The sequence below is a fragment of the Polypterus senegalus genome, chromosome 12 (assembly GCF_016835505.1).
Source record: "Polypterus senegalus isolate Bchr_013 chromosome 12, ASM1683550v1, whole genome shotgun sequence".
Lineage (NCBI taxonomy): Eukaryota > Metazoa > Chordata > Cladistia > Polypteriformes > Polypteridae > Polypterus > Polypterus senegalus.
The window spans coordinates 124,099,762-124,119,671 of record NC_053165.1 but is presented as its reverse complement, the minus strand read 5'-3'; positions in this window follow the sequence as shown (position 1 = coordinate 124,119,671).

The following is a 19,910-nucleotide window of genomic DNA, read 5'->3' as shown; positions in this document are numbered from 1 at the left end:
AATTAAACATGTGGACAATGTGGACACTGGTAGTGATGAACTGGCGCTCCATTCAGGGATTGTTCCTGCCTCACACTGTATGCTTGCTGGAACTGTCATGACCCTGGATGGATAGATGGATGGAATAATTAACCATTTACTTCGAAGATATTTCAATGTTACTTAAAGGTTTTGAAGAATCAGCATTCTAAGCTTACAGATGGCTTGACATTTATTAAAAAGCTGATTGTGTGGCAATTGGTTATGTGGAGAAAGAAAAGGAATGACAGGAATTGGGGGTTAGTACGTTTGAAACGGGCAGTACTGCTGCATTAAATTATTTTATTGAGGGTCGCGCATGGCTCAGCAAGCATCTTGCTGAAGAAAGGAACAATCTCTGGATGGGGGACAGTTCGTCACTACCACTGCGCTACCTCGCCCCCATGTTTAATACATGCTTTAATTCCTATCATCATAAAAATATCAAGTATACATCTTAGTATTTAAATTGTTCAGAGAGCTGTAATATCATGAATGTAATGTATTCTATGTCCTGTCAGTGTAAGAGAAAGCCCATTTAAGAAGCACGTAGTGATTCACACACATAGGGTACATAGAACACATAGAATACATTACAAGTATGTATTTAATGTGCCACTTTAGTTGCAATTGGGATTTGTCATTTTGAAGTCTTAACTTAAGATCCACTGTAATTATGTTGTTGGACTTAAGTGCAGCATTTGACACCATTGACCATTCTATTTTACTGCACAGGCTAGAAAACGATGTTGGGCTTACAGGCCCCGTGCTCGCTTGGTTCAGTTCTTATTTATCAAATCGATTCCAATATGTACAGAAATGTGCTGACAGTACTCCATCATTATACACAGAAGTTCAATATGGTGTCCCGCAGGGCTCAGTACTGGGACCTTTACTGTTTTCACTTTACATGCTTCCACCAGGATCTCTCATTAGGAAACATAATGTTAATTTTCACTCGTATGCAGATGACACCCAGTTATACCTTTCTTTTAAATCAAGTGAAGTTTCTCCGATGTTGTCTTTAATTAGTTGTGTTAGTGAATTAAAGGAATGGATGAATGAGAACTACTTGTCTTTAAATACAGATAAAACAGAGATGTTAATTGTTGGAGGGAATGACGCTGATCATAGCAATATTTTGTTGTCATTTAACTCAGTTGGAATCCCAATTAATTTTACTGAATCAGCCCGCAATTTAGGAGTTATCTTTTGATTCTAGCATGTCATTTAAAGCACATATTACAAAGTTGTCCAAAACATGTTTCTTCCATCTTAAAAATGTTAGGAAATCGAGGCGCTTTCTAAATAAACAGGATTCTGAGAAATTCATTCATGCATTTATCTTTAGTAGGATTGACTACTGCAATGCGGTGTTCACTGGCTGTTCAAACTGTTCTTTATACAGCCTCCAGTTAATCCAGAATGCGGCTGCAAGAATTATTACAAGAACAAGAAAATATGAACACATAACTCCAGTTCTTAAATCCTTACACTGGCTCCCGGTTAAGTTTAGGGCTGATTTCAAAATCCTCCTTTTAACATATAAAGCATTAAATGGCCAAGGTCCAGCTTACTTGTCTGAACTTATCATGACTTACAAACCTGAGCGCACATTAAGATCTCAAGATGCCGGTCTACTTAGGATTCCAAGGATTAATAAAATAACAGTGGTCTTCCTGCTTCTATAAGAGATGCCCCTTCAGTCTCAGCCTTTAAATCCCAGCTGAAGACTCACTACTTCAGTTTAGCATATCCTGACTAGAGCTGCTGATTAACTGTACATACTGCATCTCTGTTGTTAGTTGTTAGCACTAAAACATGAGTAACATGATAGTTAGAATTGAATACTAACCCTCACCTATTCTGTTTCTGTTCTCGGTACCGAAATGTGGCAATTGGTGCCACAGCCCACCTGCCAAGTTGTTTTCCTGCCTATGGTAAAGTCATCCCTGATGGAGGATCACAGGAATCATGGGAAAGAGGGGTCCTTTCATCGGAGCAATGTTTCAGCCGTGGAATGGCCAAATGGGGAGGCAGCTTGATGGATAAGGTCTCTCAAAATATCCAAATCTTATTATGTGATATCATCTACTGTTAAATTCTGCTCCGTACTTCTAAAATTTTTATTTTTATGCTGTACTGTATTGAGGATTTGTTCTGTTCTGTGTATTGTGTTGTATTGACCCCCTTCTTTTGACACCCACTGCACGCCCAACCTACCTGGAAAGGGGTCTCTCTTTGAACTGCCTTTCCCAAGATTTCTCCCATTTTTCCCTACAAGGTTTTTTTGGGAGTTTTTCCTTGTCTTCTCAGAGAGTCAAGGCTGGGGGGCTGTCAAGAGGCCCATTGCGGCACTTCCTGTGTGATTTTGGGCTATACAAAAATAAACTGTATTGTATACTGTATTGTAAGATAAGACTGCTTTGACCTTAATTTCCAATTTCCCAGGAGTTATTGCCATGAAGCTTAATGTTACGTTGGCACTTATAATTATATGGATTAAAAGGATAGATTAGAGATAGCTTGCTCTCTTTCTCAAGCCCCCCATTTTGCTTACCCAAGTGAGGCTGGACCACACTTCACAAAGTCCCAGTCCTCTGACATACCTAGAGACAGAGCATGTCCAAAACAAAACAAGGAACCCAGCAACGGCGTGTAAGGATTAAAATAGAGATATCTATTGACAATATAGTCCAAATGCTATAAGCATAAAATATAATCTTAAACAGTCTTGAAAGAGTAAACCCAGGGAATGATGTTAAACAGTAGCCTTGGATAAGCATAGTAAGCCCTAATACAATAAAACTAAGGGTATGATTTTAAAGAAAAAAATTAACACATACATAGATAGATAGATAGAACACATACATAGATAGATAGATAAATAGATAGATAGATAGATAGATATACGCCTATGTATAATATACGGTACCAGTATCATTGCGATAGATAGATAGATAGATAGATAGATAGATAGATAGATAGATAGATATACGCCTATGTATAATATACGGTACCAGTATCTTTGCAAGTGGATCAAACAGCTGGTAAAATCTTCTTTGCCATACCAGAACAGGATTGACTCACGATTGTATTTCAAAAAAGTGTTGGGATCAGTTTTCTTAGCTCTTTTTCTGCTTCCTCCATAGAGGTTTGGTCTCATCTGTTGCGAGAGATTGACGTCTGAAGTGGAGCTCCACTAGCAGCGGTGTTATTTTTCATATTATCTGCTTATTATCCTGAGATATCCTGTATTTATCCAACCTGAGGGGCACTGCTACAGTATATGTAAGCATATATAAACATGGCCAACAAGAAAGGGGGTCCGAAAGAACCGAAAACCAAAGCTGCACCCAAACTGAGATCGGCAAGCCCTAGTTCAAGATATGGCCTTTCAGAGACTGACCTGGATCAAATGGGCGACAGCCCAGACTCCTCGGGACCACGGTCCTCTACATCGTCGCCCGCTCAGATCGAAATGGGGAGCAAATGTATAAGTGAGTGAAGCAGGTCTCGATAGCTCGCTGATTGGAGAATATCACCTGAAACTGGAAAAGGCCTTGCAGTCCGCGGTTTCAATTACTCCACGCAAGCCGGGAACAACGGGGACACCGGCTACAATAGAGCCTGCCGCTTCACCTACGGTGCAAGAAAGCAGAATTGATCTGTCTGAATTGAAGGTGATGTTCGCTGAGCTCATGCAAGAGATAAAGAAAAGCGAGAAGGCAAATGAGAAGGCAAGGGAAAAGGCAAATGAGAAGCTACGACAGGAGCTGAAACAGGACATAAAGAAAAGCGAGAAGGCAAATCAAAAGCTGTGACAGATGCTGCAACAGGAGCTGCGACAGATGTGGCAGCAGGATAATAAAGTCTTTAAAAATATGCTGGGTAAAATTGAAGAGCACATTCAGGAAACCTTGGTTAAACTGAGCACGCTTGCTGATCAACTGGAGGATGTCAAGGAGACATTCACGACTCGGATTGAAACAGCCAAAAATTTAGCAGCCAGTGCTGAAGAAAAAGCAGCAACTGTCAGCTCTGAATGCAAAAAACTCGGAGACAGACTGGCTACTTTGGAAGATGGAAGCAGAAGGAATAATGTCAGAATTGAAGGTCTGCCTGAGAATCGAGAAAGTCCAAACCCTGTGAAATTTGCAGCTGAACTTTTTTCTAAAATAATTGGAGAGGAATTTAAAGCAGATTCTGAGATAGCAGCGGCTTATCGTGTACGCGGATCAAATACCGTTAGACCTAGATATTTTATTATTCGCTTTGAAAGATTATCATTTAAGCTAGAGGTGATGGCACTCCTCAGACATAAGCAAGAGATTAATTATGAAAATAACCACATTCGTATCTTCCCTGATTTCTCTCCAGCAACAGCTACTAAACGTGCAGCCTTCTACAACATTAAACAGCAGTTACGGCGAGCCAATATCAAATACAGCCTCTTGTATCCTACCAAACTGAAAGTGGAATTGCAGGGTCATCTCTATGTCTTCGCTAGCAAGGAAGAAGCAGAATAGGAATTAAGAAAGCTGATCCCAGGACTATTCTGATACATAATAGTGAGTCATGGCCGTTAATAATATGGCAAGGATTAATAATCTACTGTCTGATTGATTTGTTTAAAATACGGGTTTTTATCATTATATATTCTCATTATTACTCATTATTACTCGGGCGCTATCTGCTTATGTTTTAATTACAGTTATAGACGTTTGTGCTTAATTACTTTTTTCTTTTTTATCTAATTATTTTCTCTCTACCCTAAACAAGACTGTTCAACATCATACCCTTGGTTTATTGTTATTCCTATTATTGCATTAAGACTTATGCTTATTCTGGACCACTTTATAACACCATTTCCCGGGTTTATTATCCGGGTGTATTATCTTAATACACTAAGATTGCTGAAGATTATATATATCCTAAGTGCACAGTTTGTTAATGATTAAATTTTATGCATATAGTATTTAGACTATATTGTTAATAGATATATCTATTTGTTAACCCTAAGGCCTTGTTCACACGGGCGTTAAAATCGAGCGTTTTTTTTGCGTTCGTAGCGTCCGGTGAGCGGATCAAGCGCCGAGTGTTTTCTACACGTAGGAGTCAATGAGAGTGTTCACACGGGCTTTGGTGACGTGCGTTTGTCCGGCTGCGCGTTTATACGGCATCAAAAAAACGTTGCATGCAGCTTTTTCTTGCCGTTCAAAACCCAACGAACGCAAGAAACCGCTTCTAGTTCGTTTTCTGCGCGTTTATTTTACGCTTCGGAGGACCGGATATATATAAGTTTACATGTTGTATATGAAAAAATATTAATATTTTTATGTTTTCATATACAACATATATATTTTCATATTGCTTATTTTATTTTATTGTCTCGTGTAATTTGTAGACCATGAACCTATTAATTTATGTTCTAATATAATATTTGATAACGATTATGTAGGGGGGCATTTCAGTGCATAACACCGGTGTAAACGACACACTTTCGACTACTGTTTCCTTACCTCAAAGTGACAAGTAGTCTCTCTTCGGGGCTAACACCAAGTCGCATATTGGTTGATCGGTGTGCAATGTGGCATTGCACCAGCTGCAGCAGACAATCAAAAGTGGAAACCGACATCCGACAGTTATAAAAAAACTTGCACGGAAATTTTCGCATTTCTTCATAAAGCACAAAAAAACTTCCTTTAACCCAGTGTTTCTCAAATAGTGAGGCGCGCCCCGTGGCTCCGTCAAGGAGGTCGCGTTTGACCTCGGGGAACATGCTTTTTTATTTTTCTTTTAAATTTTTTTTGAATTTAGAATGCACTTTAAATCTTTTCCGTTACATTTAATAAAGCTATTCTTTGTTGTAAATTGGTCCATATTTCTTTCTTTTTTTATTCTCTTATACGTTAATAAGGATACAGTGTTATGCAGAGGTGTACTTATAACAATTTTATAGACAAATGATACTATTTATAGTCGCTGGAGGGCGAGATGTTTTCTTCTTCCTAGGGGGGCATGACAGAAAATAATTGAGAAGCACTGCTTTAACCCGACGTTGTGCAGTCAGAGGATGAACCCAGTAGCGGCGGCGATTTTTCTCTCCCTACATGCGCCGTATTACAGTATTTTAAAACAAGAAGATTAATATCTAACATAGCAAAATGGTCCATATTGAAAGGAGGCACCTCAAATAAAACGACAAGGGCTTTCATATCCAGTTCCCGACACTGCCTCCACAGGTTAACACACAAACTACAATTTGGGCTGCAGGCTGGCTTTAGACAGAGACAAACGAACGCCGGTGTAGAAGTCAATTGATCGCCACCACAAAATGCAACATAAACGTCTAGGACGTTCAGAGCAAGTTCGTTTATCCAAAAACTTAACGCCCGTGTGAACAAGGCCTAAAGAGCCGCTGCAGGGGGGCTTGTTTTGCTTTGGACATGCTCTGTCTCTGGGTATGTCAGAGGACCGGGACTGTGTGAAGTGGGTTCTAGCCTCACGTGGGGAGGCAGAAAGGGAGGGGGGGTTAAGGGGAGAGAAAGAGAGCAGGCTTGATCTATACCTAATCTATCCTTTTAATCTTTATAATTATAACTACCAACGTAATAATAAGCTGCATGGCAACAACTCTTGGGAAATAGGAAATTAAGGCCAAAGCTGTCTCACTTCCAGTTAAGACTATAAAATGACATCAAAAACTCAGAATCAGTGTCTCCATGATGGGACAGTTAACTTCGTGAGCTGGAATGTTAAAGGCCTGAAGCATGAATTAAAGAGAAAGAAAGTACTCTCTCACCTAACAGGTCTAAATGCTAAAATAGTATTTTTACAGGAAACCCACTTACTAAGCAAGGATCAGTTCTGGCTGCAAAAAGACTGGACTGGCCAAATGTTCCATTCTAGTTTTACAAAGAAAACTAGAGGTGTGGGAATTCTCATACATAGAACAGTACCATTTGTAGCATCAGATGTAGTATTGGATCCTGAAGGGAGATATGTGATGGTCATGGGAGACTTATCTAACTGTAAAATGATTTTGATAAATGTTTATGCACCTAATGTTGATGATAAGGAATTTATACAAAATTTATTTGCATCCATTCCCAATCTGAACACTCATAAAATTATAATGGCTGGGGACTTTAATTGTGTTTTAAATCCACTTTAGATAGGACTTCTCCACAGGGGAACGACATCTAACACCGCAAAGATAATTACAAAGTTTATAACTGATCACAACTTATCAGACCCCTGGAGGTTTTTAAACCCAAACTCAAGAACATATTCTTTCTACTCACCAGTACATCAATGCTACTCAAGGATTGATTATTTCTTTATAGATAATAACTTCTTGCCTATGATTAAATCTTGTAAATACGATGCTATTGTTATTTCTGACCATGCACCTCTGATCTTGGAGCTAAATTACTAAGCCCCACACACTCACCCGCAGATGGCGTCTCAACCGCTTCTATTAGCTGACGAGAATTGTACAGAATTTATATCCAAACAAATCAATTCTTCTAGAGACAAATACATCCTCAGAGATCTCTGCAGGAATACTCTGGGAAACTCTTAAGGCCTTCTTAAGAGGACAGATTATCTCATATCTTTCCCACAGAAATAAATTAGAAACCAAGAAAGTAGCAGAGATAAAAAGTGAAATTACTAAAACAGATGAAGAACATGCCAGACTACCAAGCGAGACTCTACATAGGAAAAGGCAGGCTCTACATTCAGAATTAAACCTCTTGACAACTAAAGAAACTGAACAACTAATTTATAAATCCAGACATCATTACTATGAACATGGAGAGAAAGCTAATAAGCTTTTAGCTCAACAAATTCACAAGCAAGAAGTGAGCAACGCAATCTCAGTAATCACCAACACGAACGGAGATAAAATCAACCACAAAAATATAATGCACACTTTCAGAGACTACTATAAATCCCTATATACTACTGAGTTTAAAGAAGACAATACACAATCTAATGCATTTCTGGATACATTACAGAAACCACAAATAGACACTTTTAGTGCGGAGGAACTTGATAAACCTCTGGCATTATCAGAATTACTAGATGCTATAAAGTCACTCCAAGGTGGAAAGCAGCAGGCCCTGATGGCTACCCTGCAGAATTTTACAAGAAATTCTCCTCAGCTAGCTCCCTCCTATTAGCAACATTTACAGAAGCTAGAGATAACCAAACTCTTCCTCAAACATTTCACCAAGCACTAATCACCGTTTTTCCAAAACAAAATAAAGGACTTATTACAATGTGCATCATACAGACCAATTTCACTTCTGAATAATGACGTTAAAATACTCTCTAAAATCATAGCTAGAAGGATGGAGAAAGTGCTCCCTCGTAATATCACAAGACCAAACTGGATTTATTAGGGGCACACTTATCTTCAAATCTTCGACGCCTGTTTAATGTAATATACTCACCAACTAAATCAAACACCCCAGAAATATTATTATCATTGGATGCAGAAAAGCATTTGACATGATTGAATGGAAATACCTTTTACTACATTGGAGAAGTTTGGGTTTGGCCCGAACATTTGTGCATGGATTAAATTACTGTATACCAACCCAGAAGCTTCAGTTTGCATCAATAACATTTGCTCAGACTACTTTAAACTAGAACGTGGCACTAGACAAGGATGCCCTTGTCACCGCTACTGTTTGCAATTGCCATTGAACCACTGGCAATACATTGTCGAAATACTGATCAGATAAAGGGGATTAGCAGAGAAGGACTGGAACAGAAAATCTCATTATATGCAGATGATATGGTACTGTATATATCAGACCCAGAAAATTCTGTGCCTGCAGTCTTAACAGCACTCACAGAATTTCAAAAGATCTCTGGTCTCAGAATTAATCTGAATAAAAGTGTACTCTTTCCAGTGAATTCTCAAACATATAATATTAGATTAGACACCCTACCTTTTATCATTGCAGAACAGTTTAAATACCTAGGGTAAACATCACAAGTAAACATAAAGCTCTTTATCAACAAAATTTCACGTCTGCATGGAAAAAATTAAACAAGACTTGCATAGATGGTCAACCCTTCATCTCACACTAGCTGGAAGAATTAACACTAATAAGATGAATATTCTTCCTAAGCTCCTTTTTTTATTTCAAAACATCCAATATACATTAATAAATCATTTTTTAAGCAATTAGATTCAACAATAACCTCATTTATTTGGAATTCAAAACATCCACGCATCAAAGAGCGACCCTACAAAGACAAAAGGCAGAAGGTGCATGGCTCTACCTAACTTCCAGTTTTATTACTGGGCAGCAAATATACAGCGATAAGAACCTGGACACAAATAGAAGAACATACACAGGCTTGGACGCAATAGAAGTAAAATCCTGCAGTACTTCTTTGTATTCCTGCTCTGTGCCCAATAAACAAGTTATCGGCAATATACTAATAACCCAATTGTGCTCCACTCACTTAGAATCTGGAACCAATGTAGAAAGCATTTTAAGATGGAGAAGCTTTTATCTGTGGCACCTCTGCAAGAGAACCACCTCTTTCAACCTTCACAAACATATGCAGTTTTAATATCTGGAAAAATTTGGAATTAACTTGCTTAGAGATCTTTATATAGACAACGTCTTTGCATCCTATGAACAATTACATTCCAAATTTAACATTCCAGCTACACATTTCTTTCACTATCTTCAAATCAGGAACTTTGTTAAACAGAACCTTCCAGATTTTCCTCATCTTGCACCCTCATCCATGCTGGAAAAATATTGCTCTCTCAAGGACTTAGACACCATCTCTACAATATATAAAATCATTTTACAATCCCTCCTTTCAAAGATCCAAGAGGACACTGGAAAAAAGATCTCTCAATTAATATATCAGAAAAGGAGTGGAAAGTAGCAATGCAGAGAATTCACTTGAGCTCCATATGCAAAGCATACAATTATACAACTCAAAATTATATATCGAGCACATCTGTCTCACTAAAACTCTCCAAAATGTTTCCAGGGCATGATCCAACCTGCAACGCTGCAATCAAGTCCCAGCCTCACTGGGTCACATGTTCTGGGCCTGCACCAAATTAACATTATTCTGGACAAAATTTTTAATTACCTTTCAGACAGCCTTGGACTCACAATCCCTCCTAAACCATTAACAGCTGTGTTTGGGGTTCTTCTAGATGGGTTTAAAGTGGAGAAAGACAAACAAACTGTGATTGCATTCACTACACTTTTGGCACGCAGACTTATTCTGATAAACTGGAAGAACCCAAACTCTCCTCTTTTAAGTCAGTGGGAAACCAATGTTTTATACTATTTGAAATTGGAAAAAATCAAATACTCAGTTAGAGGATCTGTACAGACTTTTTTCAAAACATGGCAGGATCTAATCAGTAATATTTTAAAATAAGTTCTTAAAGCCCAGAGGAAGCAATTATTTTTGTATTTCTTTGTCTTCTGCATTCATCTCTATTGGCTTATCAAACTTATTAATTTAGGTATGTTTACAAGCCTTAAATTTTATGCCGTTTGCCTTGCTCTCTCTCTCAGGGGTGGGTGTCGACTTGTTCATAACTCAATTTTACTTTTTGTAAAAATTGATTGATTTGTATAGAATGATTGCAATAAACTTAAAAAAAAATAATAATAATGAAGAGCTTGCCTTGAATGTCCACTTTCAGTTTGACAGGATACAAGAGGCTGTATCTGATCTCGGCTTTCCGTAAGCGCTGTTGATGGTGAGAAATCAGGGAAAATACAAATGTGGTAATTTTCAAATACTCTCTCTTCTGTCTGAGAAGTAACATTATACGTAGTTTAGATTGAGTCCTAGGTTTAGAGGTGTTTGATCCCCTTATGCGGTAAGCTGCTGCTATCTCGGTGTCCAATTTGAAGTCCTCTCCAATTATTTTATAGAATAGTTCAGCTGCAAATTTCACTGGGTTTGGACTTTCACAATTTTCAGGGAGACCCTCAATTCTAATATTATTCCTTCTGCATCCGTCTTCCAGTGCAGCAAGTCTGTCTCTAAGTACTGCATTTGGAATTATCAGCCATTGGTTTTCTGTCAGTGGTAGATGCCAGTTGTTCAGCTATTTCAATTCATGTCATGAACGTTTGCTTAGCATCTTCCAACTGAGCACCAAGTGCTCTCATTTTATTCTCAAACATAGACACGTTTTCCTGTATTTGTTCCTCAATTTTTTCTAGCATACATTTAAATGACCTATTGGGCACAGCCATCAGCAGTGTGTCTGTTTGCGGAGAGAGTGTTGACCTTGTTGAGGGGTTTACTTACTTTGGCAGTGACATTCATGTCTCTGGTGAGTCTTCCTATGAAGTCAGTAGATGGATTAGGAGAGCATGGGGGTCATGAAGTCACTGGAAAGGGATGTGTGGTGCTTCCAATATCTATGCAAAAGTACGAAGGTCCAAGTCTTTAGAGTCCTGGTGCTTACTGTCTTGCTATATGGTTGCGAGACATGGACACTATCCAGTGACCTGAGACGAAGACTGTGTCTTTCCGGAAAATCCTTGGGTACCGTTGGTTTGACTTTTTGTCAAATTTGTGGTTGCTCATGGAGTCCCAAATGAGGCACATTACCTGCATTGTGAGGGAGTTTCAGTTACGTAACTGCTCCGGCTCGTAAGATCCTCATTGTTGGGGACCCGAGTGGCTAGGCCAGGCCCAGGGGTCGCCTGCATAACACCTGGCTGCGGCAGATAGAGGGTCATTTCAGGAGGGTGAGACTGGACCGTGCGTCTGCCTTTGGTTTACAAACCGGGATCCTGAGTTGTTTTGTCGTGTAGTGTGTGTGGCAACGCACTGTACCAGTGCATGCTCCCCGACTGACTTGACTTGATACCTTTAAAGGCTGCCTCAAAGCAATTATTTAAACATTTTTCCTGGTCTTTAACATCCTGAAGCAGCTTATCGTTTGTCTTGTGCATGTCCTTTATTTCCTTCCTGACATCATTTATTCCTTTCTTTATATCTTTCTTTAAATCACTCTTAAGCTCCTTTATGTCTTGAGTGGTGGTGGTGGCCATTGCAGTGATCGTTACCTTCAGTTCGGAGAGATCATTTCAGCCTTCTCCGTGCTCCATGGGTGAAGTGGCACGCCCAGTTAGAGTTGGCTAGCATGGAGTAGATGACAGCGCGGAAGACAAGGCCATTTTCAGTACATTTTTCCACTTTGTCATTTATGATGACAATCTTTGAGATTGCAATCATAAAGAGGAAAAAAAATCTGGAGCTCCACAGCACATGGAGTGTGTATACAGTATATCCTCAACCTTTTCTGCAGGGATCAAGAAACAGGAAACTATGGTTGCTAAGTAATGAGTGGTGGGAAGGGGAGGAGTAGCTTCATATGTGTTTGTGGAGAAAACAGAATAATATGCACATTGGTGTATTTTCACATTGCTTCATGTGGAAAATATGCAGCATTCCATGTTTTTAAAAAACACACTGGGCATCTCTACAGTGATGTGAATGAGGGGCATGAACAGAATTGATTTGACAGGTGTGCTGCAGATTACATGCATTAAATAACACAGGAAAATGCAGAAATGGGAACAAGGCTTTATGGACCAATATTCCTAGTTTTTCATAATAGAAAGAAAAACTTTTAAAACCTTCAAAAAACTTTTAAGTGAGTGTCACATTTCACCAGCAAAAAATATATAATGTCAGCTTCGCAAATCTGTATGTAAACCAAAATTTGCCTGTTTCTCTCATCACTAGCTGTACCTTACAGTACAGGAAGGACTGATCTCCCTTTTTGGCATTTGTGTTTATTGAGACAGCTGTGTAGTTTTTGTTAAATTATAAAGTGTTCCAGATATATGCATTACAATTGAAAAATCATAAAACAACAAACAAACAAATATTGTTATTAACCGAAGATCAATATAGCAAATCACAGGAAGAAGTAAGGTTCATCAATATTAAACCACTATTACATAAGGCAAAAAGATAGTAAGTAATAAAAAGGACAGTCTACTTCCTTATATTGATTAAAACAACATGAATTAAACAGAGGCTTAGCAATACCCAAACAAACTTACTTTAGAATAACATTCATGTACACTAGCCAGATTTTACAGAAACAGTAAATGGTTCCATACAGAGAAACTTAGATTTTTGATTTTTTAATAATGTATTCATTTCCAATTGCATTACAAAGGGTGCATTAGGATTCTTCCAGTCAAGCAAAATTAGTCAATGCACTAACAATGTATACTATGAAATAACACTATCAGTAGATAGTCTAATCTCATCTGGTATTATTCCAAATACACTTATACAAGGACTTTGAAATACAGTGGTACCTCATACTTCGAATTTAATTTGTTTCAGGAGGTCATTCAAACTTTGAGTTGGTTGAAGTCCAAATTAATTTTTCCCATTAGAACTAATGGAAAAAGAATTTCATTCCCAGAACCTAAACAATACTCATTTCAATTAACTTAACAAGTACACATAATTTAAGATAAAAACAACACAACTAAATACCCTAAACAATAAATTAAAACATGAAAACAATAAATAAAATACACAAATACTGCATAATAAAATGAAAATTGCATTTACTATACCTTTGTGAGGATTGGTAATGTCCCATGTGGCTGATGGAGAGATAGAGAAAGGTTACTGTTTGGAAGGGGTGGACATGGGGTATCTTAAACATGGTCGTGAGATCTGCCACACATGTACTGCTTTCATACTTCTTGATAAGTTCCTTTTTTACCTCAATATTTAATACTACAACCTTCCTCTTAGGCCACGTTGCTTCCACACTCTTCTTGGATGCCATGGTTAATAGAAAGGGGTTATATATATATATATATATTATATATATATATACTAGCAGAATACCCGCACTTCGCAGCGGAGAAGTAGTATGTTAAAGAAGTTATGAAAAAGAAAAGGAAAAATTTTAAAAATAACTTAACATGATTGTTAATGTAATTGTTTTGTCATTGATATGAGTGTTGTGCTCATATCTCTCTCTCTCTCTCTCTCTCTCTCTCTCCATATATATTGTCACAAAACGAGACAAAGACAGAAAAGGTTTGGGGCAGCCACCCATGTAATTCGGTATCCCGGCTGCAACTTCGTTTTTCTTTTAAATACCAGCACTGAAGTGCTTACAACAGAGTCCAAAACAAGACTGACACAGAAGGGAAAAGGGAAGGCTTTTAAAGGGGGAGACAGGAAGTGAGGTCATAAGGGTCGGGCACGTGTTCATCGTTCATTGGTTTAGTCCCGGATGTGACATCAGGGGGGCCGGAGCTGGCAAGGTCTGTCTCCATTGGCTCGGTCCCAGAAGTGACGTCCAGAGAGACAGGTGGAACCTCCCGGGTTAGGTCTACAGGGAAGTGAGAAAGAGAGTTAGTGCGCTCTGCCACATCCCGGCATGGCTCAGAACTGCCTTCACTCGAGCCCTTTAGCTGCCTCCCATGCGCGCGTGTGTGACAAGGCCCCCCTCAGCCCAGACCCGTTGGGTCGGGCGACCTTAACCGAGAGGTCGTAAACCCGAGAGAGAGCATCGGCGTTGGCATGGAGAGCACCCGGCGATGAGCGAGCGAAAACTTGTACGGCTGCAGGTCAAGAAACCACCGGGTGACCCGCGGATTCGACTCCTTGTGCAGGGCCATCCACTGTAGAGGTGCATGGTCCGTGACAAGGGTGAACTCACGGCCCAACAGGTAGTACCTCAGCTGAGTGATCGCCCATTTAATCGCCAGAGCCTCCCTCTCCACCGCCGCATACCTGGTCTCCCGGTCCAACAGTTTCCGGCTCAGGAACATGACGGGGTGTTCGACACCATCGACACTTTGGCTCAGCACGGCTCCCAGGCCTGTGTCCGAAGCGTCCGTCTGGAGGATGAAAGGCAAAGAAAAGTTAGGTGCCATCAAAATAGGTGCGGACGTAAGGGCCTTCTTCAAGTCACCAAATGCAGTGTCTGTTTTTGCAGTCCATACCACAATGTTCGGGCCCTCTTCTTTGTTAAATCAGTCAAGGCGCGCTTTCTCAAAACCGGGTACAAACCGGCGGTAGTACCCGCTAACCGAAAAGGCTTGGACCTGCCGCTTGGTTCATGGACGGGCCATTTCAGAATGGCATCAATTTTGGAGCACTGTGGCCTTACGGTACCCCGACCCACCAGGTAGCCTAAATATTTGGCCTCGCTTAATCCAAAGAAACATTTCTTGGGATTAATCCGGAGCCCGGCCTCACCAAGTGTCCGTAATACCGCTTGGACATGCTGTAGGTGTTCCTTCCATGTGCTGGAATAGATGACCACGTCATCTAGGTAGGCAGCACTGTATGAGTTATGAGGCCGAAGCACTTTGTCCACCAGACGCTGAAAGGTTGCTGGAGCCCGTGTAACCCAAATGGAAGGACACGATACTGCCAGTGTCCGCTAGGGGTACTAAGCGCGTTTTTCCTTGGAGTCCGTTAAAGGAACCTGCCAGTACCCTTTGTCATGTCAAGTGTGGTCAGGTATTGAGCCTGTCCAAGCCTCTCGAGGAGGTCGCCCCGCGTGGCATTGGATAGGCATCAAATTGGGAGACTTGGTTAAGCCGGCGGAAGTCATTGCAGAACCTCCAACTCCGTCAGGCTTACCGACGAGCACAATGGGGCTGGACCAGGGACTATAACTCTCCTCAATTACACCTAGTTCCAGCATGCGCTTGATCTCAAGCTCCACTTCAGCCTTTTTTGCCTCGGGAAGACGGTGCAGGGCGTTCTCGGACAACAACCCCGGCTCTGTCACAATGTTGTGCTCAATCAGAGAGGTCCTTCCGGGTGTTCACTGACTACCTCTCGAGCGGTCCGGATAACTGTTTCCAGCTCCTGCCGTTGCCTGGGTCTCAAGTCTGCGCCAAAGTTAAGGTCGTGTGTGTGAGCGAAGAGTGAGCGGGCTGGCGGAGGAGGGATCGGGGTCCCTGTCCTTCCACGGTTTCAGCAGGTTCACATGATATACCGCTCCTTTGGCCGGCGATTGGGTTGACTCACCAAATAGTCGACCAGTCCCTTCCTCTCCTTAACTTAGGGGCCCTGCCAGTGGGCAAGCAACTTAGAGTGGGAGGTAGGCACTAGGACCATGACCCGATCTCCCGGGTGGAACTCCCGAAGAGACGTGCCGCGGTTGTAGTAGCGAACCTGTGCTGCTTGAGCCTCCTCCATGTGACTTTTAAGGACAGGCCGAATCTTTCCAAATCTATCGCGTAACTGCGATATACTCCAGTATGTTAGTGGTGGGAAGAGCCTCTTCTTCCCAGCCTTCTTTCAAAATATCCAATATGCCCGAGGTTGTCGCCCATACAGTAGTTCAAAGGGGGAGAACCCCGTGGAGGCTTGTGGGACTTCCCGATAGGCAAAAAGGACGAGGGGGAGGAGCTGAGCCCAGTTCCTTCCATCCTCGCTGACCACCTTACGTAGCATTTGCTTGAGAGTTTGATTAAACCTCTCTACTAATCCGTCGGTTTGAGGATGATACACGAGGTTTTAAATGCTTTATTTTCAGTAATCTGGCAGTCTCCTTGAACGTCTCCGAGGTGAAGGGGGTCCCCTGGTCTGTCAAGACTTCTTTGGGGATCCCCACGCGCGCGAATACCCTTAGTAATTCCGTGCGATGGCTTTAGAGGTAGCTGAGCGCAACGGAACAGCTTCGGGGTATCGTGTAGCATAATCCACGAGGACTAAAATGTACTTGTGTCCTCGGGCTGAGGGCTCTAGAGGTCCCACCAGGTCGACCCCGATTCTGTGGAAGGGAACGTCAATCAAGGGAATAGGAACAAGAGGAGCACGGTCCCTCCTAGGAATCTGTCGCAGTTGACACTCCGGGCAGGAAGCGCAAAAGCGAACCTCCTCATTAATTCCTGGCCAGTAAAACCGAGCTTGATCCGCTCCAGAGTTTTTTCGGTGCCCAGGTGGCCACCTAGGAGGTGGGCGTGTGCTAGCTCGCAGACCTGCCGCCGGAAGGTACGCGGGACTAGCAACAGCCTCGTCTCCTGCCCGTCATGCATTGCTACACGGTAAAGGAGGTCATTATCTAACACAAAGTAGGGGCCCTGTGGCATCGACTGACTAGTGCGCTGGCCATTGACAAGGACCACTGCATTTTTTACAAACTTCAGGGAGTCGTCATTCCATTGCTCCCTTTTGAAAGAAGCCGGCGTCTTTTTAAATTGAAACCGCAACACGGAGAGAGGGTCAGCGCCGACCTCAATGGGCGTGGTTTCCTCCCGCTCCGCCGCGGCGTTGGTGGATGACGTGTCAGCCTGCGGCGGCCGGGAGTTGCCACGTCAGCCAGGACGGCTGCTTCACCTCTCTCTGCCGGCTGATTACACGGCGTGGAGGCAGCTTGAGACGGTTCATCTCCGTCCATAACGAGGCCCAACTTAACCCGGGAGTGGTATGTGTCTCACCGCTTTTAATGTCAGACCAGTCCCGCCCTAGTATCACCGGGTGTGGAGGATCAGGAAGGATTGCCACGGTTACTTTCTGGACTGATCCTCCGTAGCTAATGACACAGCGGCGGTGCTGTACCAGCGGGTTTCCCGTGGACACAGGTTATACTGGTCTTGAATTTTAGCCATTGTCGCGGTAGCACAAAGCGGCGGGCAACAATGGAAATGTTGCTGCGGAATCGAGCAAGCGGAAGTTTTAAACCGTTTAACGATCACCACGTCTGTATGCGGGACCGTCAACGGGTTTGTCAGAGCACACCAAGCCCTCCTCCCCCTCCACCTGCATTCCTCCTCGCCTCCAAGCGGTTTTGCGTGCCAGCGCGGACGCGCCGATGCAAGCTCCGGGTTATACAGGGAGGGGCTAGGTCTTGGGACATACCCGGCTGAGTTTGGCAGAAGGGCGGTTCTGCTCTCCCAGAGTGTGAGGCCGCCCTCTGTGTTTCCAGAAGCTCTATGAGCCCTGACATGTTCAGAACTGCACGCCCCAGACCGGCTGGGTGAAGCCCTGGGGAAGTGCTTTCAGGAGCAGATAGCACGCTACCTGCTCAATGACCTGGTAGGGCTTGTTTTCCAAGGGCCGTAGCCACTGCCATACTTTTGCCCATAAGGACCAGGCTTGTTTACTGGTCGGCCTCTCAGGGTCCAACCTCCACTTCGTTATTTTACTCACCTGCCAGTCTGGGGCACCCCAAGGTGGTAAAAGGGGCTGTGGTTTCACTGGGGGGCAGGCACTCTCCCCCAAGAGAGCATACTGAGTCCCTCTTGTCTCCCCCCTCCAGGGCAGCCCAATTCGGTGAGCCCCACCCGCACACTCCCTGGCCTCTCTAGATGGCCTAGTTCTGCGTGCTGGGAGCGGAGCCCGCACCGGGTCTCGCCGAACCACGGGGCACCCTCCCCGCCTGAATACTCGGCCCGATGCGCTCCCACCTGGGTGTTTTGCAGGTCCTGTTCCCTTCTCTTCTGGGACTTCTCCATCCTGCCGACTACGCCACTGTCACAAAACGAGACAAAGACAGAAAAAGGTTTGGGGCAGCCACCCATGTAATTCGGTATCCTGGCTGCAACTTCGTTTTTCCTTTAAATACCAGCACTGAAGTGCTTACAACAGAGTCCAAAACAAGACTGACACAGAAGGGAAAAGGGAAGGCTTTTAAAGGGGGAGACAGGAAGTGAGGTCATAAGGGTCGGGCACGTGTTCATCGTTCATTGGTTTAGTCCCGGATGTGACATCAGGGGGGCGGAGCTGGCAAGGTCTGTCTCCATTGGCTCGGTCCCAGAAGTGACGTCCAGAGAGACAGGTGGAACCTCCCGGGTTAGGTCTACAGGGAAGTGAGAAAGAGAGTTAGTGCGCTCTGCCACATCCCGGCATGGCTCAGAACTGCCTTCACTCGAGCCCTTTAGCTGCCTCCCACGCGCGCGTGTGTGACAATATATATATATATATATATATATATATATATATATATATATATATATATATATATATATATAGCAAAATACCAGCTTGGCAGCGAGAAGTAAAAAGAAAAGGAAACATTTTAATAATAACGTAACATGATTGACAATGTAATTGTTTTGTCATTTTCATGAGTGTTGCTGGTATATATATATATATATATATATATATATACATACATACATGTGTACATATATACACACACACATATACTATGGGTGCCAAACAGGCAAATACATTGATTTTATGAATATATAAAGTCAGCGTCAGAATATATAAAGTCAAAACTTGAATATATAAAGTCATTCCCGAATATATAAAGTCAAAACTTGAATATATAAAGTCACTGTCGGAATATATATTTAAGTGATCACTTTATATATTCCAGCGCTTACTTTATATATTCAGAAATATGCCGTTTGTCATGCCTACCACGAATGACGGTATTTGCGAGATACAAGTTCACTGAGAAGACACAAGGTATAAAGGAGACTTTGGATCACTTTGAAACGGAGTTAAAATTGCTGTAGCAAGAAACTGAACAAAACGTTAATGTTTTACTTTTAATAACTTATAGACATTTTATTTTTTCCCTTGCACTCAGTGAGCGAGGCCAATGGGTGATCAGTTATATATATATATATATATATATATATATATATATATATATATATGAATGACCTCCAAAGAGCGCGGAGACTTTTGATCACGTCTCCTGACCTGCAAAAATACTATTAAAGTCAAGCAGCCTGCGTTGCACGTATAATCTTTACACTGCAGAGGACACAAAACTAATTTTCTTTAATTGCTGGTGATTACCGTCTTTAAAATGTAGCTTACCCGAAACCACTCCAGTGGTGCTCAATATATCTTTACTCCTTAAAACGTTAACGTTTTACTTTTAATAATTTATAGACTACATT